The sequence below is a fragment of the Mastomys coucha genome, unplaced genomic scaffold (assembly GCF_008632895.1).
Source record: "Mastomys coucha isolate ucsf_1 unplaced genomic scaffold, UCSF_Mcou_1 pScaffold23, whole genome shotgun sequence".
NCBI lineage: Eukaryota > Metazoa > Chordata > Mammalia > Rodentia > Muridae > Mastomys > Mastomys coucha.
This window is the reverse complement of record NW_022196906.1, coordinates 31,803,816-31,819,546: the sequence shown is the minus strand read 5'-3', so window position 1 is coordinate 31,819,546 and position 15,731 is coordinate 31,803,816. Positions and strand designations below refer to the sequence as shown.

General features: G+C 38.1%; 1 non-coding gene across 1 annotated transcript; it reads left to right on the top strand.

Moving 5' to 3' along the window:
• The first annotated feature begins 11,287 nt into the window (after positions 1 to 11,287).
• On the top strand, positions 11,288 to 11,478 carry LOC116074179. Its single transcript, XR_004112131.1, has one exon. It is a non-coding gene; the product is annotated as a U2 spliceosomal RNA (small nuclear RNA).
• Positions 11,479 to 15,731: the final 4,253 nt, after the last annotated feature.

The window sequence follows — 15,731 nt, the reverse complement described above, 5'->3', positions numbered from 1 at the left end:
TTGGAGGGGAAACTGGGAAAGGAGAAATCATATGACATGTAAATAAAGAAAATATCTAATTAAAAATAAAAGTTGGTAGCCATTAAATATTCAAAAACATTCTCACCTTTCTCATAATAAGAGAAATATAAAACAAAACAACACAAAAATTTGTCCCTCAGTTATCATTTTGAAATTTGAAGTATTTTAAGAGATACTTCATTATAGAAATTAAAGCAGTCACTCCCATTTATTTCTAAGGAGACTACAAATGCCTACTTTCCATATACTTAAGGCAGTTCACGTCAAAATGGGCAGGTTTTTTTAAAATAGGAATTTATGAGCTAATTAAAGTTAATTAAAATGTTAAGGATGTACTGTAGTCAAAATAATTTATTGAACTTAATAAAGCTGATTTAGCTGATTGACTGGGCAAGATATGCCCACAGATACATTAGAGGTATTGATCATGGGAGTAACCAGCCACTCTCTGGTTGGATTTAAGGCTCATTCCAAAAGACGCAACTCATATCTTAGACCATTGTTCAAGAGCATATGATTAAACAAATCACAGGCCCTAGGAGTGAACCTACTACTATTATGTTGTTAAATGGACACAGTAGTAAACTGACTTATTGTTTTACCAATAGATAATTAATCTCTCAACACTTATCAGAGAAGTTTCCATTGGCAGTAAGCAGTTATTAACACCCAGACTTACAACTGGCAAAGCACAGAGAATAAGATGTTACAGAATGCTCATCCCTAGATGGGACATCAATATCATACACATCCCACCCTCCTAAGAGTTAAAGATCATTGTAAAGAGAGGTTAAGAGGACTGTAAGTGCCAGAGATGATAAATGAATGCAAGTAAGGAGTGTCTACTGCACTCAGCAGGACTGCTACACATATGAACTTACAGTAATATGACAGGATGCACACCCTTGTACAGGTTCAAAGCAGACTAAGCCACAGTACTGTGATAGGAAGTAGACAGAGCTTTACCCCTAGCCAAGGAGCTATTGGCAATGGAAAGTTGCTAGAAAAGGAGTTGGTATTCTTCAGTAGTATTGCCCCTATTAGGTCAACCATGCTCCAGTGGATGATCACACATTGTAGAATATAGAGGCAACACAAATTGGATTTAATTGGTTCTGGAAAAAAGTACACACAGCTGAGTAGAAAGGGAAAGAAAGGATGGTGAGGGGAGTGGGAGAAGGCCTGAATAAGATTAAAACATGCTGTGAAAAATTCTCCAAGAATCAATTTTAAAAAAAATCAAATGTTCCAATTTCTGTGTGTGTGTGCTAATGTCTATCTATTCCGCTGTTTCTATTTGTCCATCTTGATGTTAGTCTTGACTACTGTGGAAGAGTCTTAGTTTTAGTTATCCCTGCACATATTCCTTCCTTTACTCCACTTTCCCATTCCCGACCCCAATTAAGCCTTCTTATTCCATTAATCTTTATCTATCAAAGATACCCCCACTTATAAAAAAACTTATTAAACCAAGGTAGAGAACATAATTGTAAATTTTGTATTCCTTTCAAGGTATAAGTTTTCTTCATACATGTATTTAATATGTTTTTATATTTAAGAATTTCATATATGCACATAATATATTTTAATTATATCAACCCCCACTAGTATTATTTTTATCATGTTTGCTCCTCTTCCTAAGTCCTTCCAATTCCACCGTCTACTTCATTTATTCCTTTTCTTAATGACTCATTGAATTTAATTTGTGCTGTCTATGTATGCATAGGTATAGGACCATCTATTGAATCATGGTTGATCTACAATAAGCCACACCATTAAAGAAAACTGACTTCACTCACCTAGAAGCTATCAACTGTCTTTAGTGCTTCTGGTAAAGCTCAGAGCTTACCAGCCTCTCTTCTTACCATGCTGGAATTTTGACTAGCTTGATGTTGTACAATCAACAACAGTTGCTATGAATTCATGAGTACAACAGTCCTGCCCTGTCCAAAAGATAATGTTTCATGCTAGCCCTCCCAGACATTCTGCCCCTTCTCCTACAATGTTCCCTAATCCTTGGTGGGAAGAGTGTGATGTAGATGTCCCATTTGTAGCTAAGAATTCCACAGGCATGATATATGTTGGACAAGTTGTAAGTTTCTGCATTAATTACTGTCTATTGTACAAAAAGCTGTTCTGATGAGAACTTAGAGCTGCAATAACCTACTTGTATAAAGTTATGTATTTAAAGTTCAGTTCAATATTATGTCCATTTAGCAAAATAACAGTTATAGATCCACCCTGGGAGTCTATGAGCTCCCCGCCATAGGTTCTTAGCCACATCGAGAACCAAGTATCCATTTCCTCTTGCTGATCAAGCCAACAAGGTGTATTTTATTGCTCCGTAACATTTATGACACATTTGCACCCCTGGATATATCTTTCCCAGTTGTCATTATTGTACTTCACAGAATTTACAGCTGAGTAAGACTGTTGATGACTCTCCCCTCTCCACAGTCTGAATAGCATCTTCTATAAAAGCAGCAAGGAGGAAGCTTCTGAGTCAGTACCAGTTTATTTCTCCATGTCCTGTGACCAAATGTGTGATGTCTTCAGCAACAGAGGCTTAGCATTAAATGATGGGTGGCAACCCACCTGGCAGCAACAGCCTATTTTGTTTGAGGGGGGGCTCCAGGATATCTCTGACCTTGTCAGATATTTTAAGTACACATTCCTTATCATACACATCTCTTATTTACAAGATATATTCCACTAACATGTCTCCCTAGGGCTCCACCCACCAAGTCAGAGAACACCATGTTTACTCCTATATGAAACCAAACATGCCTCCCTCGAACAAATTAAAAGTTCATCCAGTAACAGTCTTGTCACTTTGCCAAAGCCCACTCAACAAAATATTTCACCTCCTACGCTTTTGCAAAGTGTGATATATTCAAGTCATCCTGTGAAAAATAGCATGAAATTACTTAAATGTGTTAGGTCAACTAGCATGTGAAATGAAATCTTCCAAGAAAAAGGAAAGGCAAAGATATACTTCATAATAAAACCCATAATAAATTGGAATTCAAGCCAGGATTTCAATGCCAGCACCAGGTATTTTTGTTCTTGGTTAGCAGACAAATTTTTAGTCTCCAAAGTTTACCCACCCTAAGATATAAAGAGGTGAACTGAAATGATATCTAAATAATTTGACATTAACTATTCTGTAATTACAAAATCTATATCTTTAAATAAGAAAAAGTTCATGGATTAAGATAAAAAAATAAATCCAATAAGAAAAATTAAAATTTCCTCTACATATAAGATAGAAGGCACTGGAGCTTGGATTATTTATTGAAAAAAATAATGATGATAATAAAAGCCACAGTACTCCCTGCAGATGTGAATTCACTGATATGAGCACTTGCTCACTCACACAAGTAAAAAATTCTGTTTACAGCAAAGAGCTACCTCCCAGCTACCACGGAGCACACTTCGACGCTGCTTCAGCCTGCAGGTTGCTGATAATTCTCTGCTACAGACACATTTAATCTGTAGCAGATAGGTGTTTGCAACTGCATGTTTCTGATAAATGCCTGTTTTTCTCATAGACTTCTCAAGTTAGGTAGCAAAGTCGCCAAGCATTTCCTTAAAGCTATCATGTTTTAAATTTAAAGAGGTATGGGTACTCTTTATCCTAAGCAAAACAGAACACAGAAACAATCTTGAAAATAGCTCTGTTACCTAGTGGCGAGGGGCAGGAGAGGTAACAAAAGCAAACTTGGTGTTTGTATTTTGCTGACAAGTGTTATAAAAGATTCCTACCCTTTCACTTGTATCTCTACAGTACTGAAGGCAAAGCATATTGCAACTTTCCAAGCCCCAGGCATATAACTAACTAGCACCAGCTTGCCATGGGGGAACTTAAAGTGCAGTGCTACTTTGAGCCAGGGGGAATGAGGTCTGTGGAGCACCACCTTGCAGGGGTTCCTAATAGTGGAGTGATGACCTGTCAGTTGAGCCACCTTTTGACCTGTCCCTCATATCGACACAAACGTAATTCCTAAAAAATTATTCACTACCAGCCTTCAGCCTGTGAACTATTCATTCTCTACACAGCAGGTCATATTGGAGACATTTTTATACTTGCATTTCTAGTCTTTGGATGTATTTTTACAAATGAAAGATTTAGGAAGATTTTTATCTGCTTATAACTTGGAAATTTTAGTGTGCGATCTAAAGAAAAAGATAAAAAACTATGTTATTAGCATCAGTACACCTCCCAAATATAGGATTTTTTGACAATTATTTTTTTTGACAATTATTTTTATATTCTGGGTGAGATTTATTTTGTACCAGTGCAGGCCTAATTTGCTGCTGGTTGTATATAGTTTGTGAACAGAAGCCCATAAGTGTTAATAGATCTTGTAACATTCACTGTAAGATGAATTATACAGAATGTGGAGAATCTCATTAAGTCTTAATGTTAATTTAAATTAATTTATCTGTTTTCTCTAAGAAATGTTTATCATAAAATATCTACATAATTTCCCATTCTGGTATAAAATCTAGGGAACTACATGCAAGTGGAGTTGTGCTGACTTTGATTTTTCTAGATGTCTTAATGAGATTTATTTGTTCTAGAAAAAACAACTTGTTGAAAGCATCTAGTTCTGTCTTACATACTGTCAACAGCATCTTCAAGATATGATCTATGATCTACTGTTCATTTAACAAGAAGGTAAACTACATCCTTGAAAAAGCAAGAAAGTAATCTTCCAACAAAACTAAAAGAAGATAGCCACATGAACAGAATTCCAACTCTAACAACAAAATAACAGGAAGCAACAATTACTTTTCCTTAATAAGTAACTATTAATATCAATAGATTCAGTTCCCCAATAAAAAGATAAAGATTAACAGACTGGATACGTAAACAGGGACCCAACATTTTGTTGCGTACAGGAAACCCACCTCAGTGACAAAGACAGACACTACCTCAGAGTAAAAGGCTGAAAAACAATTTTCCAAGCAAATGGTCCCAATAAACAAGCTGGAGTAGCCATTCTAATGGCAAATAAAATCAACTTTCAACCTAAAGTGATCAAAAAAGATAAGACACTTCATACTCATCAGAGGTAAAATCTAACAAGATGAACTCTCAATTCTGAACTTCTATGCTCCAAATGAAAGGGCATCTACATTCATAAAAGAAACTTTACTAAATCTCAAAGTATACATTGCAACACACACACACAATAATAGTGGGAGACTTCAAAACCCCACTCTCAGCAATGGACAGATTATGGAAACAGAAATTAAACAGAGACACAGTAAAAAACAAAAGTTATGAAAGAATTTGATTTAACATATATCTATAGAAAAATTATCCTAAAACAAAAGGATATACCTTCTTCTCAACACCTCATGATACCTTCTCAGAAACTGACAACATAATTGGTCACAAAACAGGCCTTAACAGATACAAGAAGATTAAAATAATTCTTTGCATCCTATCAGATCACCAAGGACTAAGGCTGCTCCTCGATAACAACATAAACAATAGAAAGCCCACATACATGTGGAAGCTTAACAACACTCTACTCAATAATTTGGTCAAGGAAGGAATAAAGAAAGAAATTAAAGACTTTCTAGAGTTTAATGAAAATGAAGCCACAACATACTCAAACTTATGGGAAACAATGAAAGCAGTCCTAAGAGGAAAATTAATAGCTCTGAGTGCCTCAAAAAGAAACTGAAGAAAGCATACATGAGCAATTTGATAACATATCTGAAAGCTCTAGAACAAAAAAAAGCAAATCTACCCAAGAAGAGTAGTCAGCAGGAAATAATCAAACTCATGGCTGAAATCAACAAAGTGGAAACAAAAAGAACTATACAGAGAATCAACCAAACCAGGAGCTGGTTCTTTGAGAAAAGTCAAGAAAATAGATAAACCCTTAGCCAGACTAAGTAGAGGGCACAGACACAGTATCCTAATTAACAAAATCAAAAATGAAAAGGGAGACATAAAACAGAAACTGAGAAAATCCAAAAAATCATAAGATCCTACTAGAAAAGCCTATACTCAACAAAACTGGAAAACCTGGATGAAATGGACAATTTTCTAGACAGATACCAGGTACCAAAGTTAAATCAAGATCAGATAAATGATCTAAAAAGTCCCATATCCCCTAATGAAATAGAAACAGTCATTAATAGTCTCCCAACCAAAAAAAAGGCCCAGAACCAGATGAGTTTAGTGCAGAGTTTTATCAGATCTTCAAAGAAGATCTAATACCAATACTCCTCAAACTGTTCCACATAAAAGAAACAGAAGGTACTCTACCCAATTTGTTCTATGAAGCCATAATTACTCTGATATCTAAACCACACAAAGACCTAACAAAGAAAGAATACTTCAGACCAATTTCCCTTATGAATATCAAAGCAAAAATACTCAATAAAATCCTTGCAAACCAAAAAATCAAGAACACATCAAAACTATTATCCATCATGATCAAGTATGCTTCATCCCAGGGATGGAGGGATGGTTCAATAAATGGAAATCCATCAATGTAATTCACTGTATAAACAAGCTGAAAGAAAAAATATATATGTTCATCTCATTAGATGCTGAGAAAGCATTTGAAAAAATCTAACATTCCTTTATGATAAAAGTCTTGGAAAGATTAGGAATTCAAGGCCCATACTTAAACATTGTAAAAGCAATATACAGCAAACCAGTAGCCAATGTCAAACTAAATGGAAAGAAACTTGAAGCAATCTCACTAAAATCAGGGACTAGACAACGCTGCCCACTCTGTCTCTACCTAGTCAATATTGTACTTGAAGGCCTAGCCAGAGCAATTAGACAACAACAAAAGGAGATCAAAGGGATACAAATCGGAAAGGAAGAAGTCATATTATCTCTATTTGCTGATGATATGATAGTATACTTAAGTGACCCCAAAAATTCCACCAGAGAACTCCTAAACCTGACAAACAACTTCAGCAAAGTAGCTGGATTTAAAATTAACACAGGAAAATCAGTGGCCTTCCTCTACAAAAAGGATAAACAGGCTAAGAAAGAAATTAGGGAAACAACACCATCACAATAGTCACAAATAATATAAAGTTCCTTGTTGTGACTCTAACTAAGCAAGTGAAAGATCTGTTTGACAAGAACTCTGAAGAAGGAAATTGAAGAAGATCTCAGAAGATGGAAAGATCTCCCATGCTCATGGATTGGCAGGATTAATATACTAAAAATGGCCATTTTGCCAAAAGCAATCCAAAGATTCAAGGCAATCGCCATCACAATTCCAACTCAATTCTTCACAGACTTCAAAAGCACAATTTGAAAAATTCATCTGGAACAACAACAAACCTAGGATAGCGAAAATGATTCTCAACAATAAAAGAACCTCTTGTGGAATCATCATCCCTGACCTTAAGCTTTTACTACAGAGCAATTGTGATAAAAACTGCATGGTAATCTGGGCAGTGGTGGCACAAACCTGTAATCCCAGCAATAGGGAGGAAGAGGAAGGCAGATTTCTGAGTTCAAGACCAGCCTGGGCTACAGAGTGAGTTCCAGGACAGCCAGGGAGATCCAGAAAAACCCAGTTTCGGGAAAAAAAAAAACCTGCATGGTATTGGTACAGCGATACAGTGACAGGCAGATGGATTAATGGAATAGAATTGAAGACCCAGAAATGAATCCACACACCTATGGTCACTTGATCTTTGACAAAGGAGCTAAAACCATCCAGTGGAAAAAAGACAGCATTTTCAACAAATGCTGCTGGCTCAACTGGCAGTTAGCATTTAGAAGAATGAAAATTGATTCATTCCTATCTCCTTGTACAAAGCTCAAGTCCAAATGGATTAAAGACCTCCACATAAAACCAAATATACTGAAACTAATAGAAAAGAAAGTGGGGAAAAACCTCAAGCACATGGGCACAGGAGAACATTTCATGAACAGAACACCAATAGCTATGCTCTAAGATCAAGAATTGATAAATGGGACCTTATAAAATTACAAAGCTTCTGTAAGGCAAAGGACACTGTCAATAGGACAAAATGGTAACCAACAGATTAGGAAAAAATCTTTACCAATCCTATATCTGATAGAGGGCTAATATCCAATATATACAAAGAAACTCAAGAAGTTAGACTCCAGAGAAAAAAATCCTATTAAAAAAATGGGGTACAGAGCTAAACAAAGAATTCTCAACTGAGGAATACCGAATGGCTGAGAAGCACCTAAAGAAATGTTCAACATCCTTAGTCATCAAGGAAATGCAAATCAAAACAACCCTGAAATTCCACCTCACACAAGTCAGTATGGCTAAGATAAAAAACTCTGGTGACAGCAGATGCTGGCAAGGTTATAGAGAAAGAGGAATACTCCTTTGTTGCTGATGGAATTGCAAGCTGGTACAACCACTCTGGAAATCTGTTTGGCAGTTCCTCAAGAAATTGGACATAGTACTACCAGAAGACCCAGCTATTCCACTCCTGGGCTTATACCCAGAAGATGCTCCAACATGTAATAAGGACACATGCTCCACTATGTTCATAGCAGCCTTATTTATAATAGCCAGAAACTGGAAACAACCCAGATGTCCCACAACAGAGGAATCGATACATAAAATATGGTATATTTACACAATAGAGTACTACTCAGCTATTAAAAACAATGAACTTAGGAAATTCTTAGACAAATGGATGGATCTGGAAAATATCATCCTGAGTGAGGTAACTCAATCACAAAAGAACACACATGATATATACTCACTGATAAGTGAGTGTTAGCCCAGAAGCTCGGAATACCCAAAATACAATCCACAAGCCACAAGAAACTCAAGAAGAAGGAAGGCCAAATTGTGGATACTTTGTTCCTTCTTAAAAGGGGGAACAAAATACCCATGGAAGGAGTTGCAGAGACAAACTATGGAGCAGAGACTGAAGGAAGGATAATCCAGTGACTGCTCTACCTGGGAATCCTTCCCATATTCCATCATCAAACCCAGACAGTATTGTGGATGCCAGCAAGTGCTGGCTGACAGGAACCCGATATAACTGTCTCCTGGGAGGCTCTGACCAATACAGAAGTAGAGGCTCATAGCCATCCATTGAACTGAGCACAGGGTCCCCAATAGAGGAGCTAGAGAAAGGCCCCAAGGAGCTGAAGGGGTTTATAGCCCCTTAGGACGAACAACAATATGAACTAACCAGCACCCTCAGAGCTCCTAAGGACTCAACCACCAATCAAAGAGTACTCATGGTGGGGCTCATGGCTTCAACTGCATATGTATAGCAGAAGATTACCTAGCTGGTCATTAATGGGAGGCGAGGCCCTTGGTCCTGTGAAGGTGCCCCAGTGTAGAGGAATGCCAGGGCCAGGAAGTAGGAGAAGGTGAGTTGGTGAGCAGGGAACAGGGTTTGTTTGTTGTTTGTTTGTTTGTTTTCTGAAAGGGAAACCGAGAAAGGGGTATCATTTGAAATGTAAATAAAGAAAATATCTAATAAAAATAAAGAAAGAAGGAAATTTGATTGGTTTAAATTAAAAATATAAAAAATAAAGTGAGACTTTGACTTATGACTCATTGTTGACCTTACTCTTGGAACAGAACTATGGCGTTATGGTGTAGTCCTGTATGGTCAGAAAGTATGTGGATATGCAACACACCTGTGGCTTACCCCTTTGATAGCCCCAGCTTGGAAATGATGTCTCTGACTACCTTTTCAACCACAGGTAGCTCTTCTGGCTATCAACCACAGGCACCTAGAACCAGACTGGCTTTAGTGTGTGTGTGTGTGTGTGTGGTTTTTTTTTTTTTTTTTTTTTTTTTTTTTTTTTTTTTTTTTTGTTTTTTTTTGTGGTGGTGGTAACAACTCCATCCATATAAAGACCAAATTGAACCCTGGTTTCTATATGTCCTTAATACAGTGTTGTATCTATTATTTGGAAATTATCTCATGTATTGTTTAGATTACCTCACTCCATTTTGATTCATGTTGTTTACAATGAACTTTTTTTGGTTTGGATTGGTTTTTTGTTTGTTTGTTTTTGTTTTTCAGGCAGGGTTTTTCTGTGTAGCCCTGGCTGTCCTGGAAGTCACTGTGTAGACCAGGCTGGCCTCGAACTCAGAAATCCACCTGCCTCTGCCTCCCAAGTGCTGGGATTAAAGGCGTGTGCCACCACTGCCCGGCTCAAGTGAACATTTTTTAAAGATAAACTTGAACTTGCATTAGGAAGAACAAAAGAGGAGTTGCTATTAGACTGGCAAAGTGCGTCTCATCGCCTCTGTGAACCGCTCTCTGCAGACACGGGCCTAGTACTGTCTTCGTGCCGAATGTCTTACTCTGTTGGCTCTTGATGTTTTGAGTTTTAAAATTACATGTTGGAAAGTAAAAGACACAATGTTGGTGTTTAAAAAATAAAAATAAAAAATAAGAGCTGCAGTAATGAAAAAAAGTCTTTGGATCCCCTACTTGAGTTTAGGGAAAAAAAAAACTTGATAGTGCATATTCTGAGCTGGGAAGATGGGATGATGGCTCAGCTGTTAAGGACATGTGCAGCTCTTCCAGAAGACTTGAGTTGGTTCAAAACTGCCTATAATGCCAGCTCCAGGGGATATGATATCCTTTTCTGGCCTCAACAGACGACTGCACCCCCCCACACACACACACACACTAAATTAAACCATTTTTTACAAGTAGATATTCGTTAAAGGGTTTTTGCAGAGAGTTTGACACTTTTATTCCTCAAATTAATGGGTTAAATGGGGATACAACCTTATGAGGGAATAGGGAAAACAACCTCGCCCCAGCCGAAGTGTTAAATATAATTTGAGATACATCAAACTTTCTCATCCAAAAATGAGAAAAACTATAATTGTGTGGGACTGATTAGTACTCAATAATTTTAAACTAGCTCTTTTGTAGCTGATATGAAAAGTTCTGGAAGAGAATATATGAAGTAAAAAAAATTAAAAGCCATTTGTAGTAGCCTAGTCCTGCAATTCCAGAACTTGGAAGGCAGAGTCACAAGGATCATCACAGGTTGGAAGTCAGCCTGTTTTACATAGTAAGTTCCAAACTAAATGAAGCTGCATAGTTTTTAAAAAGAGTGAGGTGGGTGTAGCAGAGGGAGAGAAGAAAGAAAAGAAAAAGGACAAACAGCAGAAATGATAGAGGCAAAGGGGAGGGAAGTCATGGAAAGAAAGAAATCAAGCAGACAATAATGAAAACCTCAGTGCCAATGACTGCAGCAATTAAAAAACTATCATTATTGATGTAAAAGCTATTGCAGACTCCTTCTTGGCCTCTTAGCTAGAATTAAGTGTAGTATCTGCTCTAGTTATCTAAATATATGATATGTCTACTATTCAGAACAACACTTTAAATAGGTTGTTGGAGCTGAGAGTAGGAACGGTGGACTAAGGGGCTTGTTCCATCACTCCATGAATGAAGTGCAGTGTTTCTACAAATAGTACATCTTTCTGGATCATGGGATGGGGGCATCTGAAAACCTGTGGTTCATCAACAAATCCTCTTATGAAGATGGTTGGCTGATCAAAATGGCACTTAGTGACCTTTCAGTGCTGGGTGAATTCATGAGTAAAGAATCATTTGAGAAATATGTGAAGTCAATGATCAAGGAGTGAACATGGCATCCACTCCCAAATAAAACAGTGTGAAGTAACCTGAAAAAAAATAAAAACTATTGCAGGGAAGCTCAAAGGAAATGATGTCACATACAGTGATTGATGATATTATCTGAAAAAGATCAAAAAACACTGTTTCCTATGTATGCCATAGTTCCAAAACTCATCATTATCAATACATCCAAGTAGTGAAGTAAACAGAACTGAGGAAACATGCTGATGCCATGTTCACCAAAGGGTCATACATGGCTACGTATTGTCATATATCAACCCTGACAGTGTGAAAGGCTCAAGTAATAAAATTTAGTCATACACCATACATCCTGCAAAGAAATTCCCTGAAGCAAATTCATTCATTTTGAGGAGATGACATTAAAAACTAAAAATCTCTAAAGGATGCTGCTGTGGGGCAGAAGTCACCCAGGGGCCACTATGTTGAGTAAGTAAGTAGTGGAGAGATGGGATAGAAAGAGAAGCAGAATGGTTTGAGCACTATGAAGTCGAACTGGAGATGTGAGGTTGATAAGGAACAGCCTGATGTGAGTAGCCTGTGCTGCCACCTGAGGCCATAGTCATGTCCTGGCTCAGCCTGCCACTAAGGGCCATTTCTGGGTACCCAGCCCTGTAGCATCAGGGCTCTGTGTCAATTTCTATGCTTTTATGTTACCACCAAAGGCCATAAAGATGTGCCTGGTCTGGGTTGCTGCGTTGGAGCTATGTAGATATCCCAAAGCTGCTCAGAGGTGGCCCTGTCCCTCACTGGCTGCAGCACTCAGAAGATGTGGCCCCTAAGGTATAATAAGGTCATGAAAGCTAGCCCCACATCTTGCCATGGCAGAGTTAGAGAGCTGGCCCCAAGGGTGTAAAAGCAGAAGAGCTTGTCCTACTCCTTGCCTACTACCACTAACTGTCTTTGCTCTTCCTCAGAGAAAAGCAGGAAAGCTGACCCTGGTGGGGTAGGTGCTGGAAAGCTGACAGGTTGACCAACTCAGCTACCAACAAGGCCCAGATGCAGAGCTTTGACTTAGCCCACCCCAACATCTACCTTATCTATGAATAGCTAAAAGGGACTAGCAGTTCTTGAAGGGACTGATCCTGAAGAAGCAACACTGCAGGATCTCCATGACACAGAATATCTGAAAGAAGTCTCCATGAGGATCTAGTATTGACAGTGTAGCAGAAGCCAGGGGCCTCAAACAAGACCAATGACTCATTTCTATGAACATTTTCAAGTAAAGCTGTTTGAGGAAAATGGTATACTGTGTAACACACTGTGACACACCACAGCTTCCACAGAGAGATTATTGTTTTATTTTGGGTGGGAGGTTACAAGGGCAGAGGGCAAATATGAAGAGACAGGGAGGTAAATAGGATTGGAATGCATGATGTGGACTTCACAAAAGATTCAATATATATGTATATGTATGTGTATGTATACATACATATATATATGTATATATGTATATACATATATACATATACATATATACATATATATATATGTATGTATATTTTACTCTCCAAAGGACCATATTAAAAGGAAATAAGTACCCAGGAGCCTGTGGGTGAGAGTTCAGTCCTATCAACATGATCAAGTCCAGGTTTCCACCATGGTAATGGAAAAATCTCAAAGCACTAACAATAGGATCTGGGTCCCAGCTGGTCGGTGAAGCCTGGGGAGGAGAAGATCCTAACTATCCTTCTTCCACAGAAGGTTCAGAGAAAGAGAAAGGGGTGTGGGGAAAGAGAGAGTCCAATCCCTCATTCTTGAAAACAGCGTCCAAACAGATTTTAGAGCTTCAACAATATGGTCTTTCCCTATCCTTGTCTTTCTGTTTCCATGCTCCCAGAGGGATTTGATTCTGGGGACTCTCAGTGAAATTCATCTTGAAGACTGAAGGTTGGTACAACTAAGACGGTTCACATAATTTAGACAGAGTAGCAATTAAGACATGATAGACAATTTAGACACACCAACTTGTATTGGGGTCTCCTTTTATGTAATCCCTTCCCTCTGTACCCAAGATGAAACTGATTCAAACTTGAGTCCCCTCTCCAGAGGTGGGACTTTTAGGATTCCCAGGTTAGGGACAGAGGAGAAGGAAGAAAGAGATCTACCATGCCAAAAGAAGATAGAGGAGAGGAAAAACATAGCCACCACGTAGGAACCAGGGAATAGCAGCCCCAAAACACTTCCCACCCCAGTGAGTCTAGGACAGCAAAGATGGAATATAGATTTTAGTAAGTAGTAACTTAGGAATAGCATAGAGAGGTAGACTAGCCATGTGGAAGTTAGTAAGTGGCCAAGCCATTGAGCTGTTTAAGGCATATGAAAATATGAAGAGTGTGTGTGTGTGTGTGTGTGTGTGTGTGTGTGTGCTCACACATGTGTGTGTGTGTGTGTGTGTGTGTGTGTGTGTATTTCATTCAGGGAAACCAGAACATTAGTGTGGGTAGCAAGGAATGCACTACTGCCACCAGGATTGAATTGAGTAGATTAATTGGGTACTGCTACACCCAAATTCTTGTCTTGTAGAACCACTACTGGATGATAATGGTAATTGTGTAAATGTGTGAAATTACTCATTAAAAGCTAAGTCTCTGCAGGAAGAAATCAAAGAAGATATTAGAATATGGAAAGATCTTTCATGCTCATGGATCAGTAGGATTAATATAGTAAAAATGGCAACTTTACAGCCTATATGTAGGGGTAGATCTGGTGCTAAGGTCTTGTTACCCAATTGGTTCTTGATATATCAGTAAAGAAGCCATGGACCAAGGAATCGGTGGGACTTCCAGACTCCCCACAAGCAAGGGCCAGACACAGGAGAGAGTAGAAATAAAGTTTTCCATGCTTAAGAGGGAGAAAAGCAAACCAGACATATGAGATCTTGGGCAGAGGTTGGGGATGTTGAGCTGGGACTGAAGGTAGCAGAGCCACTGATGTTGAATGCAGATTTAAATGGCAGAGCTGGGAGTTCTGGGAAGGGCATAATAGCCAAGGTAGATTGGGGATGTCCAGCTATTGTGTCAATAAGGCAAGTTGAAATTGAACAACTGTGTGTGCCTGTGTTTTTCATCTGTGGATCCAATATTCTCTGGGCTGGTAGCACAGTCTATTCCTAGAGCTTAGATGGGATAGCTAGAACTACACATAATACCTATAGATTGGAAAAAGATCTTCACCAACCCCTACATTTGACAGAGGTATAATATCCAAAATATATAAAGAATTCAAGAAGTTAGATACCAACAACGCAAATAACCCAATTTAAAAGTGGGGTACTATATAGGCAGGCAAAGCACCAGTGGATATATATATATATGATGGATATATTATAGATGATAGAAGAAGAAAGAGGAGAAGAAAAAGGAGAAATTGAGAAAAAAAGAATAGAGTTAGTGTTGAAATTTAGATTAAGATGGGCTTAATATGTTAGGACTAGCTGGGCAGTGGTGGTGCATACCTTTAATCCCAGCACTTAGGAGGCAGAGACAGGCGGATTTCTGAGTTGGAGGCCAGCCTGGTCTACAGAGTGAGTTCCAGGACAGCCAGGGCTACACAGAGAAACCCTGTCTTGAAAAACCAGAACAAAACAAAAAAAAAAAAAGTTAGGACTATGAATATGTTTGGTGTGAAGACAGGCATTAAGTTTAGGATTATATTTAGGTTTATGGTTAGAATATGGTTAGAGCTGGGGATAGTTCTATGTTAGTTTTTTGAGTTAAGTTTATGCCAAATGGCAGAGTAATGGTTGTGGTTAGACACATGTTTGAGTTAGGGATAGAATTATATCAAGTGCTAAGATTATGTTTACAGTTACAAATTCAATTAGTGTTAGTATTAGGGTATTAAGTTTAAGTCAGACTAGAGATAAAATGGATGTTAGGTCTAGGCAAGTGTGAGGATTAGGGTTTAGAATAGGGTTAAGTTTAGAGTTAGCATTAGCATTATTGTTTAGATTAGGGCTATAAGTGTAGTGCTAGCATTGGGGTTAGGGTTAAGGTTAGGTTTGCAGTTAGAGTAAATGTTAGAAATAAAGTTGGATTTAGGAGTAGTGTTACTCTACGTTTACCTTCATATTAAGG